We start from the raw sequence: 17,204 nt of genomic DNA on the forward strand, positions 1-17,204 counted from the left end.
CTGATAGAGACATACCCCAAGCGACTTACAGCCGACTTACAGCAGCAAAAGGTGGCGCTACAAAGTATTAACTTAAGGGGGCTGAAAAATTTTGCACGCCCAATTTTTCAGTTTTTGATTTGTTAAAAAAGTTTGAAATATCCAATAAATGTCGTTCCACTTCATGATTGTGTCCCACTTGTTGTTGATTCTTCACAAAAAAATACAGTTTTATATCTTTATGTTTGAAGCCTGAAATGTGGCAAAAGGTCGCAAAGTTCAAGGGGGCCGAATACTTTCGCAAGGCACTGTATTTCCTAGTTTTCCAGCGTTTTTCTCCTCCTGTGGAAGTTGAGTTTTTTTTCCATCATTTTCATCATTCCACGATTTGCTTCCCTTGCTTTGTTTATGCTGGTAGCTACAGTCATGCTGTTTGATATTTGGGGAAAGACTGAGGTCAGCTCACCAGCATCTTCCTGCTGCATGTTGGGAGTGGTTGGGACTGACCCAGAAGTCACATTTGGTCTGAGTTTAAGAGGTAAGGCAGTACAGTTAACTGTTGAGAGAGACAACGTTCACTACGAAGTGAGACTCTAATAGAAAAGCAGGGAAAAAGTTTGTTTTACAGTCTGTTCATCAATGATGTCACATTTGATGATGCTTTCTAAAGAACAGAATATATTTTCGAAAAGAATAATTAACATCCCTGCAGTTCTATTGATGTTAACTTGGTCTCGTCTCCAAAATGATGAAACTAATACTCCACCATAATATACCTTTTTTTATCCATTCAAGCTATAAGGTCGATTCACTCGATCCTCAACAATACTAGAAAAGAAGAGGCGGAAACCAAACCTGGCCAAAGATCATTGTCTACTCCTGTACGTTTTCAGTCATGTCAGATTCCTGTGATTAGAAGGTATACTATGATGGAGAGGACGAGAGACCATTCCAACATTGACTGTGATGTCTGAGAATGTATTGCCTGCCCCCTAGCGGATAGATTGTCTACACTGTCTGCATTTTCTTTTCCTCAGCAGGGTCATGTTCATTAGGCACCAAGCGAAAGAAAATAGACGGGAAAAAGGGAGGGACTGCTGTATCTGGACTTCCTTTGCAAACCGCTTCAAAGTGTTTTCCGTTGCATGCCCTAATGAACACGACCCAGTAGGTTATGTCCACATTGACTATGGATCTGAATTCGCCAACCTTGTATGGATAGATGCAGACAACTCGTTTCATCATCTTCCTCCTTTCATTTAGTTTTCACATCAGGATTTACCAATACAGTCATGACATCACTCACCCACATCCTCAGAATTGTGGTGCAGTTTGTCTTTTTTTCAGCGAGCAATTCACAAAAGTAATTCAACGTGGGCGGTGAATCACACAAATGTTTCAGTTATTGTTTTTATGGCAAACAACTCATTTTATGAAAAATGGATAGTTGTCTGGGAATGTGACTTAGGCAGTGGTTTTGTTCAGACTATGAGATGCAGGTGGTCCTCTCTGAAGCATTCTGTCGAATGAGCATAACGAGGTCCAGGAATGAGCTGGCCAACAAGTGGTTCACCAACCCAGCATTTGCAGAGAGCTTCAACGCAATAAACGATAGAGACATAATGTTTCTCATACTGTGTAGACTTTGAGTTCTTCACTAGCCCACGAAGAAACTACTATTGACTATTTCTGTAAAGAATATATCACACAGAACAACAGTTTCTGATGGTTAGATAATGACCTGTCTCACTCATGGTTAGATAATGATCTGTCTCCCTCATGGTTAGATAATGATCTGTCTCCCTCATGGTTAGATAATGATCCGTCTCCCTCATGGTTAGATAATGATCCGTCTCCCTCATGGTTAGATAATGATCCATCTCCCTCATGGTTAGATAATGATCTGTCTCCCTCATGGTTAGATAATGATCCATCTCCCTCATGGTTAGATAATGATCCGTCTCCCTCATGGTTAGATAATGATCTGTCTCACTCATGGTTAGATAATGATCCGTCTCCCTCATGGTTAGATAATGATCCGTCTCCCTCATGGTTAGATAATGATCGGTCTCCCTCATGGTTAGATAATGATTTGTCTCCCTCATGGTTAGATAATGATCGGTCTCCCTCATGGTTAGATAATGATCTGTCTCCCTCATGGTTAGATAATGATCTGTCTCACTCATGGTTAGATAATGATCCGTCTCCCACATGGTTAGATAATGATCCATCTCCCTCATGGTTAGATAATGATCCGTCTCCCTCATGGTTAGATAATGATCCGTCCCCCTCATGGTTAGATAATGATCCGTCTCCCTCATGGTTAGATAATGATCGTTCTCCCACATGATTAGATAATGATCGGTCTCCCTCATGGTTAGATAATGATCTGTCTCCCTCATGGTTAGATAATGATCCGTCTCCCTCATGGTTAGATAATGATCTGTCTCACTCATGGTTAGATAATGATCTGTCTCCCTCATGGTTAGATAATGATCCGTCTCCCTCATGGTTAGATAATGATCCGTCTCCCTCATGGTTAGATAATGATCCGTCTCCCTCATGGTTAGATAATGATCCGTCTCCCTCATGGTTAGATAATGATCTGTCTCCCTCATGGTTAGATAATGATCCGTCTCCCTCATGGTTAGATAATGATCCGTCTCCCTCATGGTTAGATAATGATCCGTCTCCCTCATGGTTAGATAATGATCGTTCTCCCTCATGGTTAGATAATGATCGTTCTCCCACATGATTAGATAATGATCCGTCTCCCTCATGGTTAGATAATGATCTGTCTCCCACATGGTTAGATAATGATCTGTCTCCCACATGGTTAGATAATGATCCTTCTCCCTCATGGTTAGATAATGATCTGTCTCCCACATGGTTAGATAATGATCCGTCTCCCTCATGGTTAGATAATGATCTGTCTCCCACATGGTTAGATAATGATCCTTCTCCCTTGTGGTGATGTCACATTCCCCTGCATCAGAGTGTTTCTGGATACCACTGAAACAAGCACAGCAGCAGTTCCTGAGTCATTGATCCAAAGTCAGTAGATGCTGTCATATGGATGACTCAAAGTACCTATAACAATTCCGTAACTACAGAAGCTGGGAGATGGGAATCAAGTACAGGGTGAGGATTTAATAATAAATAGCCATGAACCTAAACAAGACCAGCATCTGGACAAGAGAAACAAAACAACATCAATGCAGACACGGGAATGAAACTGAGGAAGTGACAGATATAGGGGAGGCAATCAATGACGTGATGGAGTCCAGGTGAGTTCGATGATGCGATTGCGCGCGTAACGATGGTGACAGGTTTGCGTAATGATGAGCAGCCTCGAGCGCCAGAGAGGGGGAGCGGGAGCAGACGTGACAGTACCTGCCCAGTGTTTCCAATTTATATGATATATTGCCTATAATTATTAACAATATGAATAAAATAGTTTTCCTTTCAATTTAAAAAAAATTATGTTAAAAAACAGATTTTCTGTGTTGGAATGGTGTGGACACTCCCCAAGAAAAGAATGGTGTGAGCGTATACCACGCAGGAAAAATATTCACACAAATAGACCGCTGATTGGCCATCTCAGGGAAATTACATCATGTTCTATGAGAAAATAGCAAGTATTTTTTTAAACAATCAGTTTGAGATACAATTTTGAGGTGGGATTTTTGAAGCGTTTCTTCTCCAATGTATTTATGCTTTGGCCATAAATATGAGCATAGGACGAGTCAACATCATTATTTGGGTATGAGTAGGGCTGTACCGGTCATGACATTTTGTCAGCTGGTTATTGTCATCATATGAGTTAACAGAATATTAACTTTTAAAAGTGAGATTTTCATTGGGCAGTCACTTTAAGGTGACATAGGTGGACATATGGATAACTTAAAGCTGGAATCTGTACAGCCACGTCTGTTTAGAATTTTACAACAACAAAGAAGTTACTTAAAACAATGATCACAGTATTTTTCCCCTCTATGACATCATTGCACGCATGCTAGAACACCAGAATAGGTAGTGCACATTTTTTTTACCATGCTGTCATCAAAAAAATGTAAACATTAACAAAGGGGCTGGAGCAAACAGTTTTTCACCTTATGCAGATCCCAGCTTTAAGATGACATACGTCGACATATGGATGAAACCCCAGGTAAGATAAAGACACATGTGTGGCAGTTATGACACATGCGTCTTATTCTAAAGCTAACTCAGTGTCCATCTCATGTCAGCCATAAGTACTTCCCCAATGGGGTTTAACTGGGTCTGATATTCCTCTCAGCCATAAGTACTTCCCCAATGGGGTTTGACTGGGTCTGATATTCCTCTCAGCCACAAGTACTTCACCAATGGGGTTTGACTGGGTCTGATATTCCTCTCAGCCACAAGTACTTCACCAATGGGGTTTGACTGGGTCTGATATTCCTCTCAGCCATAAGTACTTCACCACTGGGGTTTGACTGGGTCTGATATTCCTCTCAGCCATAAGTACTTCACCAATGGGGTTTGACTGGGTCTGATATTCCTCTCAGTCATGGGTACTTCCCCAGTGGGGTTTGACTGGGTCTGATATTCCTCTCAGCCAATTATGTATATAACACATAAATTAATATGCGTCTATAGATTCAGATGTTAATGTCAGAGGATGAGAAACTGAAGGACTTCAACCTGGGAACGTCCTGCACTAGCTTTTTTGTCAAAAGAACCAGAGGTGAGACTGACCCGACAAAATGTGACTACACCAGCAGCAATTGGGAGGCTACTCTGAAAATGTAGTTTAACAAACTGTACACTGGAAGCTACCCTTCAGAAAAATATAGTTAACTTACTTAACTAAGTAACTTTGAAAAAGTAGTTTACTACATCCAAATAATTTTGTGAAAAGATCACTCTGGAGTCAGATGTTTACAGAATGTCTAATTTAGCTTATTGAAATGTCTTATGGCTGCAGGGGCAGTATTGAGTAGCTTGGATGAAAAGGTGCCCAGAGTAAACTGCCTGCTCCTCAGTCCCAGTTGCTAATATAAGCATATTATTATTAGTATTGGGTAGAAAATACTCTGAAGTTTCTAAAACTGTTTGAATGATGTCTATGAGTATAACATAACTCATATGGCAAGCAAAAACCTGAGAAGAAATCCAAACAGGAAGTGGGAAATCTGAGGTTGATCAATTTTCAATCCAGCCCCTATTGAATACAGTGGGATATTGGTTATGTTGCACTTCCTAAGGCTTCCACTAGATGTCAACCATCTTTAGAAACTTGTTTGAGGATTCTACTGTGAAGGGGGAGAGAATGAGAGAAGATTGAGTCAGAGGTCTGGCAGCAGTCACGCGCTGGTCACGCGCATTTCACATGAGAGGTAGCTCGCGCTACTTTGCTTTTCTGAAGACAAAGGAATTCTCCGGTTGGAATATTATTGAAGTTTTATGTTAAAAACATCCTAAAGATTGATTCCATACATCGTTTGACATGTTTCTACGGACAGTAACAGAACTTTTTGACATTTAGTCTGCAACTAGGGAACGCGCTTCATGACTTTGGATTTATTTACGAAACGTGCTAACAAAAGTAGCTCTTTGGACGTAAAGGATGGACATTATCGAACAAATCAAACATTTCATGTGGAACTGGGATTCCTGGGAGTGCAGTCTGATGAAGATCATCAAAGGTAAGTGAATATTTATGTTATTTCTGTTGACTCCAACATGGCGGATATCTCTATTTGTTTTCTGAGTGCTGTTCTCAGATTATTGCATGGTTTGCTTTTTCCGTAAAGCATTTTTGAAATCTGACACAGCTGTTGCATTAAGGAGAAGTGTATCTATATTTCCATGTCTAACACTTGTATTTTCATCTATATTTATAACGAGTATTTCTGTAAAATGATGTGGCTCTGCAATATGACCGGATGTTTTTGGAACTAGTGAACATAACGCGCCAATGTATACTGAGATTTTTGTATATAAATATGAACTTTATCGAACAAAACATACATGTATTGTGTAACATGAAGTCCTATGTCATCTGATGAAGATCATCAAAGGTTAGTGATTAATTTTATCTCTATTTGTGCTTTTTATGACTCCTCTCTTTGGCTGGAAAAATGGCTGAATTTTTCTGTGACTAGGCGATGACCTAACATAATTGTTTGTGGTGCTTTCGCTGTAAAGCCTATTTGAAATCGGACACTTTTGTCACGATCGTCGTATGGAGTAGACCAAAGCGCAGCATGGTTAGAATACATTCTTCTTTAATTAATGAAGAACACTTAAACAAAAAAACGACCGTGACCGCTATATAAACAATGTGCTAACATGCAACATAACATAGACAATAACCCACGAAATACCCAAAGAAGATGGCTGCCTAAATATGGTTCCCAATCAGAGACAACGATAAACACCTGCCTCTAATTGAGAACCAATCTAGGCAACCATAGACCAACATAAACAGATGAAAACAACCCCATAAATCTACAAAAAACCCTAGACAGTACAAACACCCTAGAAAAAGACAAAAACGTATGAAAAAATGTAGTTACATTACTAGTTGAATTACATGTAGTTTACTGCTCCCTAACACTGTACATCAGCGCTAATGTCATTGGTGTTTACTTTAATGGGTCATTACAAAATGACAATGTCACAAATGAGACTTCTGAGTTTGTGTTTTACGCCCTTGCCATGTCCTCTGGTGTTACAGGATTCACTGTGGGAGTCAATCCATTTGATCAGAGCGGACGTCTTTAGGTACAGCGTGCGTGGTGAGTGAATCATTACCCCTGGATGTTTTCTCCATCAGTTTGATGCCTTTCTTTTGTCTGAGAAGTACATTATTAGTATTCTTTGACATGATTCTCTCTAGACTGTGATGATCAGACCATTCTGACTGTTCACCTGTCCAACCCTATCACTCACCACATGACCAAGAGAAACATGGGCCAGATCATCTAAGATTCCAAGCATGGCATCTTGGCCGCTACCCACAGGGTCTTTGAAAGCAAATGACTGCTGGTAACCCCTAACGTGACAGTTGAATTATTAGAACAATGCTTTACAAATTCCTTTACGAGAAGCCAATGAAAAGGGCTTATGAATGTAGGCTACACCCTAGTCTTCTATTTCCCCCAGCAAAGAGTATCTTCAGAAAATCAGCCATTGATACAGCATGTCATGGAAACCTTACATTCAGATATGTTCAGCTCTTTAATCACAGACTGTGATCTGATCAGATACAGAATATACAGGTTATACTGCAGAATACTGGATTCGTTTCCACTGTAAAAGAATGTATGAATTTATGAAATGTATTTCGCCACTGTAGATCTCGATGTGCTAGCTGCAATGGAGACCTGTGATATATGTGGCAGTCTATGTGTCACGCCGTCCGCCGAAGTCGGCCCTTCTCCTTGTTCGGGTGGTGTTCGGCGGTCGACGTCACCGGCTTTCTAGTCACGACCGATCCATTTTTCTGTTTAGTTTTGTTTTGTCTGATTACACACACACCTGTTTTACATTCCCTCATTACATTCCCTATTTAACCATCTGACATACATTTCTGTTCTGTCCGTGATTGTTCATGTCGTTAGTGGTTGTGTTTGAGTTGTGTTGTATGTTCCTATTTGGAATTTTGCTTTATTCTTTGAGTAAACTCAGTTGGATTACTCTATACCTGTGTCCTGCGCCTGACTCCGCTTTCACTCTACACCCAATCACTGACACTATGGTTATTTCTGGTACATTGGACCACATAGTATTTTTTTTAAATGAGCATCTGATTGTTTCTGCCAAGGTCCCCTATTCTGGCAACTGCAGACAGCGCAGAGGTAAGCCTTACCACACACAAAGGGGTAACGTAACCCTAGTGTGGGCTTCCTTTAGCCTGGTCCCATGCTCTATGTACTGTAGCCAACTCTGTCAAGCTATATCATTACATGGCACGTGGCAGTAGGAGAGTTGAATGCGTTACACATAGTATGGGAGTAATAATGATTGTTCTGTAGATCTCTGCTGTAAAACAGACCAATCTGACATCTGTCTCGGTGATCAAAACAAAATGCTCTGTTTCAATGGTTCACCAATACTGTACTCTTTATATAGGTCCAGTATACCATATTGCCATCAAATACAGAAAAGTTGTTGTTTGTTCTCATATCATAGGGAAAGAAGTGGAACCTCACAGGTGTAAATTTATTCAAACTGGGTGGCAGCTCTGACACTGAGGTTGGCTATTTGGTTGTTGTCATATGTCACAGCCTTCCCCCAATGTCTTCTGTAATGCTATTCGAGCAATGCTTTCAATGAGACAACGAGTAGTAATAATTAAGACCTTGGCTCTACTGACTGTTGGTTATGTGGTGATCATGTCCAAGATCAGGATGGAATCCTGCCACCTTCTGGAGATCAAAGGAACCACTGCCTGTGAGGTCAGATCCTGTCGCTGAAAACGTGTGCGCTGCCTCGAGTCTCGGCATCACCGCATGTGTGTTAAGGTCTGACTGCCTCAGGTCACTGTCGAAGTCACTGAGACTATTGGTGCCACGTATACAGACTTGTCACATGTCAGGAAGTCAGAGAATGTTACATTCTTGACCGCTTTGAAGAGGTACCAGGTCAATTTGTGGACAGAGTACTGCATATATACTGTTTATTGTGTGAAGACCATAGGACAGAATGGTATCAAACACATGAAACCATGCATTTGTTGAGCTTGATTCCATTCCTATTGTATATACTGTTCACTGTAGACTAGGGTCATGTCTACATGGTATACAGTTTTTGTCCAAATGGATGTCAAAAGTTGATTTTAGCTAACCTTTTTCCTAACCATATGCTAATTCTCCTAACCTGCAGCGTAATTGTTCTAAAACTGCTATGAAAAGTCAATTTTGGAAAAGGCTGTATTCCTTCTAGACAACTTTAGACTGTATAGAATGTTTAGTGTAAACAGTACACTGTTTGGTGTATATTGTATAGAATGTTTAGTGTATACAGTACACTGTTTGGTGTAGACTGTATATTGTATAGAATGTTTAGTGTATACACTGTTTAGTATTGAATACTATTGTATAGCATGTTTAGTGGGTCAAGTACTAAACCACTTTCCTCTCAAGGGCAACTGTTTTTGGCTATATTTCCCACTAAATATAAACATCCTTGTGCTTTGTGCTGTCTGTTCAGTCTGTTTGTTTTCCAGGTGGCCAGGGACAAAACCAGGCTCTTCAGCAGTCTCTCCTCTGGTGGGTAAGGTCATAGTCCCAAACACGGTCTTGTCTGTGAGACCTCTACAGGACACCTCACTGCTCTGTCTGTTCCTCTGACTCACAAACCAGTTAAATGTTCATTCGGTTATATTAGTCACAGTTTCTGTGGTTCTGTCTGCTGATTCTGATGTTGAAACTGGATGTGTAGTTGATGATTCTGATGTTGAAACTGTACGTGTAGTTGTTGATTCTGATGTTGAAACTGTACGTGTAGTTGTTGTCTCACAAACAGCAACACCTAAAATGAAAACCCTTTGAGTTTTCTACTAGTTTCAGAGTATTAGTCTCGTGATAGTTTATTATAAGTTTCCATGTCCTAATGTGCCCACTACTGCTCTACATCAACACACTCCATCCCAACTAACAAAGGACAAAAAGAAGCTAAATGTTTTCTAAACAATTTTCACTATTTGATCAAAGTTCTGTATGAGGCAGGGGTACTCAACTCTGACCCTACGAGGTCCAGAGCCTGCTGGTTTTCTATTCTACCTGATAATTAAATGACTCCCACCTAGTGTCCCAGGTGTAAATCTGTCCCTGATTAGGGGGGAAGAATGACAAAATGCAGTGGAACTAGTTTCGAGGTCCAGAAATTAGTGTGAGGAGTATATGGGTATTGCACTCTGAATGGGATTCACTGCTAACAATTTGTGATTTGTGATATCGTAACTCTTTTCCACCAATTGCATTCATACTGTAGCCCTTGCAGTTGTTTTGAAACATTACTCTTCGTAGGCATGAATAAGGAATTTAATTTTACTGATCTCCTTTACAGTGTAAATGTAAAGAGTGGCGCAGCAGTCTAATGCACTGCATCTCACTTGCCTAGTTAAATAAAAATGTAATAAATAAAGGGGGTTGTGGACAGGTGTCTTTTATACTGATAACAAGTTCAAACAGGTGCCATTAATACAGCTAACGAGTAGAGGACAGAGGAGCCTCTTAAAGAAGAAGTTACAGGTCTGTGAGAGCCAGAAATCTTGCTTGTTTGTAGGTGACCAAATACTTATTTTCCACCATAATTTCCAAATAAATTCATAAAAAATCCTACAATGTGATTTTCTGGATTTTTTTTTTTCTCATTTTGTCTGTCATAGTTGAAGTGTACCTATGATGAAAATGACAGGCCTCTCTCATCTTTTTAAGTGGAGAACTTGCACAATTGGTGGCTGACTAAATACTTTTTTGCCCTACTGTAACTACACCAGGAAGAAGCCCAAAACCAGGAGCAAACTCGAGTGAGCATGGCCTGTCCTGTCCCTCCTCCCCTTACACCCATTGATTGTGTCTGAGTGCTCTGAACTACATTGGTATAGACCACACCCCACTGTACCCCGTCTAGTAGACACCCTGCTGTACCTGTCTAGTAGACACCCTGCTGTACCCCATCTAGTAGACACTCTGCTGTAGTCCGCCCCTCATCACTCTCTTATACAGTTCTCCCAGTCCTCTCCCAGCAGCGCAAACGAGGCCTCTGTCGTTGCGATAACACACGTCTCTCTTACACTTTAGGTTTAGAACTCTATGGCTAGTCGCAGCCATAGCCCTATTGCACCTAGGCTACCAAACAGTCTCCATAGTTATGAACAGTAGAGGGCGCCCTTACCACAGACTGACTGCCCTTACCACAGACTGACTACCAGGCCATTTTGAAATGGTCAACTGGGGCTCATAACTATGCCGTTAGCCTGTTGGGCAGTGAGTGTCAAAATGTGTATGCCATAGATTTAATGCTACGGTATGGAATCTGAGAATCTAGACATGACGTTGGCTTCAACTCAAAAGATGAATGACGAGAAAAACACCCAACTAAGAAGTACATGAATTTCAACAAACATTGATGACATCATACTTGCTCAAACCTACATGTTCCCTCAGTAGCCAAACTCATCTTGTTTGGTCTCATAATTAAAAAACATTAAAAAAAATGTTTTATCCTTTGCATATTTATAGGGTTTGTAATACTTTATACCACAGGCTTCAAATCGGTAGCCCTAATTTTTTTGAAATAATAATCCCTTTGATTCATCCACTGTCTTAACGATGGAGGATCAATTGATTTCCAGTAAAGTCAAAGTTTTTTTCTATTTTTTTTTTACGAGAAAATAATGGTCCAACCCATAAGGTATCTCACCTCACCTTCATGTACCGTGCCTTTAAATATGCAGATAGATGGATTAAAAGGTAACTTGCATTTCAAAGCTTCTGAAAGACAACTTTCTAACTCCGCCCATAACTTTTGGACTTCATCCCTCACAGAAGGCATAAATGATTGATTCATTGATTGTTTTACACGTAAGACATGACTTGGCCGTAGGGTTGTAGAATTTGTGAATTGTGTCACTTGTATAATGAATTCTGTATATTGGTTTGTACTGGATCAAGCATACATTTTAGTTAACTGTCATTTTGTTAGTTATGTTCCAAAACTCCATCTTTTGCCAATATCAGTTATTTTTAGGTCTTAGTTCCAATAGTTTATATTTTTTTCAATGAGACTTAGTTGGATAGGCTATCTTGAAGGTTTTGTATATCTTATCTATCATATGAGTATCATTTTCTGACTCAAATAGGATCCCCTCAATATTGCTTTGATGTCCAAAAGATTTCAGATTGATGTCTGCATTGGTCAGTTGAAAATTGCTTCTTAATTCTGTCATGGAAATAATTGTATTGTCTATTAACAAGTCATTTACATCCAGGATGTATCACATCCGGCCGTGATTGGGAGTCCCATTGGCCCAGCGTTGTCCGGGTTTGGCCGGGGTAGGCCGTCATTGTAAAGAAGAATTTGTTCTTAACTTACTTGCCAAGTTAAATAAAGTTTTTTGTTTTAATAAAAAAAATAAATACATGTTTTTACGGTTTCTATGCCTGAGGTTTTCCATGTGGGCCAATTTATCAGTGAATTCTGAAAAGATATCCAAGGATTGTTCCATAGGGTTGTGGTTTTAGGGAGTGATATCGGTTCTTGAAGGATTTGTTAAATTTCTTTCCATATTGTTATATTGTTTTTAGCTTTATCCTTGAAAATAGACACGTTAAATGCACATAAGAGGAGCAATATGTACAGTGCATTCGGAAAGTATTCAGACCCCTTGATTTTTTTCTGCAAGTTGTTACTTTACAGCCTTCTAAAACAGATTGAATAATTTTTTCACTCATCAATCTACACACAATACCTCATAATGACGAAGCAAAAACAGCATTTTAGAAATTTGTGCAAATATATAATTTTTTCTTTATTTTTTATTTCACCTTTATTTAACCAGGTAGGCAAGTTGAGAACAAGTTCTCATTTACAATTGCGACCTGGCCAAGATAAAGCAAAGCAGTTAGACACATACAACGACACAGAGTTACACATGGAGTAAAACAAACATACAGTCAATAATACAGTATAAACAATATACGATGTGAGCAAATGAGGTGAGAAGGGAGGTAAAGGCAAAAAAAGGCCCTGGTGGCAAATTGAATACAATATAGCAAGTAAAACACTGGAATGGTAGATTTGCAATGGAAGAATGTGCAAATAGAAATAAAAATAATGGGGTGCAAAGGAGCAAAATAAATAAATTAATTAAATACAGTAGGGAAAGAGGTAGTTGTTTGGGGTAAATTATAGGTGGGCTATGTACAGGTGCAGTAATCTGTGAGCTGCTCTGACAGTTGGTGCTTAAAGCTAGTGAGGGAGATAAGTGTTTCCAGTTTCAGAGATTTTTGTAGTTCATTCCAGTCATTGGCAGCAGAGAACTGGAAGGAGAGGCGGCCAAAGAAAGAATTGGTTTTGGGGGTGACTAGAGAGATATACTTGCTGGAGCGTGTGCTACAGGTGGGAGATGCTATGGTGACCAGCGAGCTGAGATAAGGGGGGACTTTACCTAACAGGGTCTTGTAGATGACATGGAGCCAGTGGGTTTGGCGACGAGTATGAAGCGAGGGCCAGCCAACGAGAGCGTACAGGTCGCAATGATGGGTAGTATATGGGGCTTTGGTGACAAAACGGATTGCACTGTGATAGACTGCATCCAATTTGTTGAGTAGGGTATTGGAGGCTATTTTGTAAATGACATCGCCAAAGTCGAGGATTGGTAGGATGGTCAGTTTTACATGTTTGGCAGCATGAGTGAAGGATGTTTTGTTGCGAAATAGGAAGCCAATTCTAGATTTAACTTTGGATTGGAGATGTTTGATATGGGTCTGGAAGGAGAGTTTACAGTCTAACCAGACACCTAAGTATTTGTAGTTGTCCACGTATTCTAAGTCAGAGCCGTCCGGAGTAGTGATGTTGGACAGGCGGGCAGGTGCAGATAGAGATCGGTTGAAGAGCATGCATTTAGTTTTACTTGTATTTAAGAGCAATTGGAGGCCACGGAAGGAGAGTTGTATGGCATTGAAGCTTGCCTGGAGGGTTGTTAACACAGTGTCCAAAGAAGGGCCAGAAGTATACAGAATGGTGTCGTCTGCGTAGAGGTGGATCAGAGACTCACCAGCAGCAAGAGCGACCTCATTGATGTATACAGAGAAGAGAGTCGGTCCAAGAATTGAACCCTGTGGCACCCCCATAGAGACTGCCAGAGGTCCGGACAGCAGACCCTCCGATTTGACACACTGAACTCTATCAGAGAAGTAATTGGTGAACCAGGCGAGGCAATCATTTGAGAAACCAAGGCTGTCGAGTCTGCCGATGAGGATGTGGTGATTGACAGAGTCGAAATCCTTGGCCAGATCAATGAATACGGCTGCACAGTAATGTTTCTTATCGATGGCGGTTAAGATATCGTTTAGGACCTTGAGCGTGGCTGAGGTGCACCCATGACCAGCTCTGAAACCAGATTGCATAGCAGAGAAGGTATGGTGAGATTCGAAATGATCGGCAATCTGTTTGTTGACTTGGCTTTCGAAGACCTTAGAAAGGCATGGTAGGATAGATATAGGTCTGTAGCAGTTTGGGTCAAGAGTGTCCCCCCCTTTGAAGAGGGGGATGACCGCAGCTGCTTTCCAATCTTTGGGAATCTCAGACGACACGAAAGAGAGGTTGAACAGGCTAGTAATAGGGGTGGCAACAATTTCGGCAGATAATTTTAGAAAGAAAGGGTCCAGATTGTCTAGCCCGGCTGATTTGTAGGGGTCCAGATTTTGCAGCTCTTTCAGAACATCAGCTGAACGGATTTGGGAGAAGGAGAAATGGGGAAGGCTTGGGCGAGTTGCTGTGGGGGGTGCAGTGCTGTTGACCGGGGTAGGAGTAGCCAGGTGGAAAGCATGGCCAGCTGTAGAAAAATGCTTATTGAAATTCTCAATTATGGTGGATTTATCAGTGGTGACAGTGTTTCCTATCTTCAGTGCAGTGGGCAGCTGGGAGGAGGTGTTCTTATTCTCCATGGACTTTACAGTGTCCCAGAACTTTTTTGAGTTAGTGTTGCAGGAAGCAAATTTCTGCTTGAAAAAGCTAGCCTTGGCTTTTCTAACTGCCTGTGTATAATGGTTTCTAGCTTCCCTGAACAGCTGCATATCACGGGGGCTGTTCGATGCTAATGCAGAACGCCATAGGATGTTTTTGTGTTGGTTAAGGGCAGTCAGGTCTGGGGAGAACCAAGGGCTATATCTGTTCCTGGTTCTAAATTTCTTGAATGGGGCATGTTTATTTAAGATGGTTAGGAAGGCATTTAAAAAAAATATCCAGGCATCCTCTACTGACGGGATGAGATCAATATCCTTCCAGGATACCCCGGCCAGGTCGATTAGAAAGGCCTGCTCGCTGAAGTGTTTCAGGGAGCGTTTTACAGTGACGTGTGGAGGTTGTTTGACCGCTGACCCATTACGGATGCAGGCAATGATGCAGGGATCGCTGAGATCTTGGTTGAAGACAGCATAGGTGTATTTAGAGGGCAAGTTGGTTAGGATGATATCTATGAGGGTGCCCGTGTTTAAGGCTTTGGGGAGGTACCTGGTAGGTTCATTGATAATTTGTGTGAGATTGAGGGCATCAAGTTTAGATTGTAGGATGGCTGGGGTGTTAAGCATGTTCCAGTTTAGGTCGCCTAGCAGCACGAGCTCTGAAGATAGATGGGGGGCAATCAGTTCACATATGGTGTCCAGAGCACAGCTGGGGGCAGAGGGTGGTCTATAGCAGGCGGCAACAGTGAGAGACTTGTTTTTAGAGAGGTGGATTTTTAAAAGTAGAAGTTCAAATTGTTTGGGAACAGACCTGGATAGTAGGACAGAACTCTGCAGGCTATCTTTGCAGTAGATCGCAACACCGCCCCCTTTGGCAGTTCTATCTTGTCTGAAAATGTTGTAGTTTGGAATTAAAATTTCTGAATTTTTGGTGGTCTTCCTAAGCCAGGATTCAGACACAGCTAGAACATCCGGGTTGGCAGAGTATATAAATATATAAATATATAAAATAACCAAACATATGGAGATCATCCGTTCACCTACTCTGCCTCTCACAAAGATGACGGTTGGAACCAAAAATCTCAAATTTGGACTCCTTAGACAAAAGGACCGATTTCCACCGGTCTAATGTCCATTGCTCGTGTTTCTTGGCCCAAGCAAGTTCCTTTAGAAGTGGTCTTTGCAGCAATTCGAACATGAAGGCCTGATTCATGCAGTCTCCTCTGAACAGTTGATGTTGAGATGCGTCTGTTACTTGAACTCTGTGAAACATTTATTTAGCCTGCAATTTCTGAGGCTGGTAACTCTAATGAACTTATCCTCTGCAGCAGAGGTAACTCTGGGTCTTCCTTTCCTGTGGCGGTCATGAGATCCAGTTTCATCATAGTGCTTGATGGTTTTTGTGACTGCACTTGAAGAAACTTTCAAAATTCTTGAAACTTGCCTTTAAATTGTTTAATTTGGGTCAAACCTTTTGGGTAGCCTTCCATAAGCTTCCCACAATACGTGGGGATAATTTTGGCCCATTCTTCCTGACAGAGCTGGTGTAACTGAGGATAGTTTGTAGTGCTCCTTGCTCACCTACGCTTTTTCAGTTCTGCCTACACATTTTCTATAGGATTGAGATCAGGGCTTTGTGATGACCACTCCAATACCTTGACTTTATTGTCCTTAAGCCATTTTGCCACAACTTTGGAAGTATGCTTGGGGTCGTTGTTCGTTTGGAAGATCCATTTGCGACCAAGCTTTAACTTCAGGACTGATGTCTTGATGTTGCTTCAACATATCCACATAATTTGCCTGCCTCATGATGCCATCTATTTTGTGACGTGCACCAGTCCCTCCTGCAGCAAAGCACCCCCACAACATGATGCTGCCACCTCCGTGCTTCACGGTTGGGATGGTGTTCTTCGGCTTGCAAGCCTCCCCCTTTTTCCTCCAAACATAACGATGGTCATTATGGCCAAACAGTTTGTTTTTGTTTCATCAGACCAGAGGACATTTCTCCAAAAAGTACGATCTTTGTCCCCATGTGCAGTTGCAAACTGTAGTCTGGCTTTTTTATGGCGGTTTTGGAGCAGTGGCTTCTTCCTTGCTGAGTGGCCTTTCAGGTTATGCCCATATAGGACTCGTTTTACTGTGGATATAGATACTTTTGTACCTGTTTCCTCCAGCATCTTCACAAGGTCCTTTTGCTGTTGTTCTGGGATTGATTTGCACTTTTCACACCAAGTACGTTCATCTCTAGGAGACAGAATGCGTCTCCTTCCTGAGCTGTATGATGGCTGCGTGGTCCCATGGTGTTTATACTTGCATACTATTGTTTGTACAGATGAACATTGTACCTTTAGGTGTTTGGAAATTCCTCCCAAGGATGAACCAGAATTGTGGACAATTTGTTTTCTGAGGTCTTGGCTGATTTCTTTTGATTTTCCAATGATGTCAAGCAACGAGGCACTGAGTTTGAAGGTAGGCCTTGAAATACATCCACAGGTACACCTCCAATTGACTCAAATTATGTCAATTAATCTATCAGAAGCTTCTAAA

This window comes from Oncorhynchus mykiss, chromosome 11, assembly GCF_013265735.2.
Source record: "Oncorhynchus mykiss isolate Arlee chromosome 11, USDA_OmykA_1.1, whole genome shotgun sequence".
Lineage (NCBI taxonomy): Eukaryota > Metazoa > Chordata > Actinopteri > Salmoniformes > Salmonidae > Oncorhynchus > Oncorhynchus mykiss.